The sequence below is a fragment of the Montipora foliosa genome, chromosome 13, assembly GCF_036669935.1.
Source record: "Montipora foliosa isolate CH-2021 chromosome 13, ASM3666993v2, whole genome shotgun sequence".
Lineage (NCBI taxonomy): Eukaryota > Metazoa > Cnidaria > Anthozoa > Scleractinia > Acroporidae > Montipora > Montipora foliosa.
Window position 1 is genome coordinate 36,692,692 of NC_090881.1, and position 2,500 is coordinate 36,695,191.

A 2,500-nucleotide genomic window follows, 5' to 3' on the forward strand; every position below is an offset into this window, starting at 1 on the left:
CTAAAAATGTACGACTTGACGTGTCAGAAACATAGCACCGAAAATTCTACTTTAACGCTCAAAGATGCGAACTAAGCAAGGTACAGATTTTGTTAGCCTGCCTTATACAAAACAAATATTGATGAAAAAGTAAATAAATATTGGTACACAGTTTTTAGGAAGAGCAGAAGCAAGTTTTCAGAAAGTGTCAATCGAGAATGAAATATAATTTTTGCCATCAGCAACAACATTTGTGACGTGAAAACAACATAAATCTTCAACCGAGAATACACAAAATTAGCATCGGCGAAAAGCATTTTGGGAGAGTTTTGCTACGTTCAATTTTTCTATCGTACTTTTGGCTGCGCAAGTAAATCGCAAATTCGAAAGTGTCGTCGAATTCAGCGGGCGCTGTGATTAAGTTAAGTTACCTTGCGTGTTTACTCTCGAAACAAAGGATTCATCTGTGTCAAAATGATGGCAAGACACCGGATTTTTTTGCTACACGGCCAAAGTTTGTATAAACGTAACCTTTCCTTGTACTTGTACATGTTCATTGCCGTGACTTTAAAGTGGTACTACGACCAAAAAAAAGTTTTGTTTTTGCTTTGGATTTCAAAACTATGTTAACTAAACACTAACTCACCCAAGTTTTAAGTTCTGATTTTAAAAAGACACCTGTTTATTTTAGCTGGAATTTTCTTATTTATTGGTCCACCATTGCTAACTTCAAAATCTTGAGAGAGCTGGGTCGAGGAGAAAATGACGTCAAACACTCACTAGTTTAAGAATGCAATGCGTGTGTACGCGGCCTAATTAATATGCAGCACGGGAGTTTCGGGCTTTCAGACTTTTCAACCCGTGTTTTGCATATATAATAAATTGCGTTTACACGCTGAAATTTTAAGCTAGTGAGTAAATGACGTCATTTTCTCTAGATCCAAACCTCTGAGGTCCAATCGGCCAGTTTTGAACGTGAGTAATGGCGGACCATGAAATCCAAAACTTACAATCAAAATAAACAGCCTTTGGATAAAACTCAAAGCTCAAAATTTTGCCAGTTAGGTGTTAAGCGAACACGCTTTCAAAATCAGAAGAAAAGAAGGAAATGATTTTTTGATCATAGTACCACTTTAACATCTCCAGTTCCCACGGTCTGCTCCCGTCTGACCTTGTAGCTCAGTCGGTAGAGCGGCAGAGATCTAGCCCGAGGGTCGTGGGTTCAATTCCCACCCTGGTCAGAGTTTTTCTCTGTCCTTGTGAGGGCCCATTTCCATCAGTAGGGCTAACGCTTACATCGTTCATATGGGATTGAAATCTAGCACTTCACATTACACTCTATTCAGTTAACTTTGTTTTTGTTCGTTTGTTTTTTTCATCTTTCAAGTATTATAAAGTTTGACAAGAATGTGCGAATTCAACATAGAGATCACAATCTCCTAACTTTTGAGGTTGACCACCGTTTCTGCAAAGTCAAAAATCTACTCTCCTAGACAAGTTTATTTATCACCGGGTAATTCCATCGTTTTGGACATAGCGGCTGCTTTATTATTCATCAGCGTTACAAATTCGTGCCGATTTTGGCGCTCATTTTGTTAAAGCTCAAGCAAGCTTCCAACAGACCTGTTTATGTTCGTGAGTTATGCACGCGCTGTGGGCCTATTGTCACCACGGACTTACACTATTACACTCTTCACAACCCGGTGACATAGTGAATAGTGCAAAAAGGAGGTACAATGGTTGGTACTAAACCAGGTTGATGTAAATCGGACTCACAGTATCCAGATAAATGATCATAAATTGCCGAAATCTCTCGAAGAATTGCAGGAATCAGGAGAGAAAATCTTCATACCGCTGCCAAAACCATCCTAAAACATCAAGAAATGTACGCCTTGGCTAATCGATTGAACCCGGAACACATATATAACATATCACGAGTCCTTTGAAAGAATGATTCTCTTTTGGTTTCACGGTGTTGCTCGAACGAGTGAACGATTCACGATACGAGTGGTGTGATATTATCACACGGGTGTGTCTACCTGGTTCAAACGAGTGGACTTTTCTGGAAAATGAGTGGGCAGTTTTTTTTGTTTTTTTTGTTTTTTGTGTTTTTGTTTTGTTTTGTTTTGTTTTTTTTTTCACACGGACTTCCGGGGACACGGGAAGTGTATGTTTTCGCGTGAGAGGCCATACATGGTATTTTCCAAGTGTTTTCAGCTGGTACAGCTGATATTTGGCAAAACTTTACATTAGAAGAAGTCAATCTTGAAAAACAATAAATAATTGTTTTGTGCGAGTTATCGTCAAAACCTGAAATTTGGAGATTTCATGTTAATTGCTAAACTTCTTGTCGTAATTCCCAAACTTTAACTTTAGATTATCGAACTCATATACAGCTGTTTCGAGAAAGGTTGTCAAAAATAGGTTGTGCGCATGTGTGCGTAGCAGACAAGACGCTTATTTCGAAGCTCTTCACTCTGATCAGTTTTTTTTAGTTTGAGCATTGCTGAAACCTTGACCA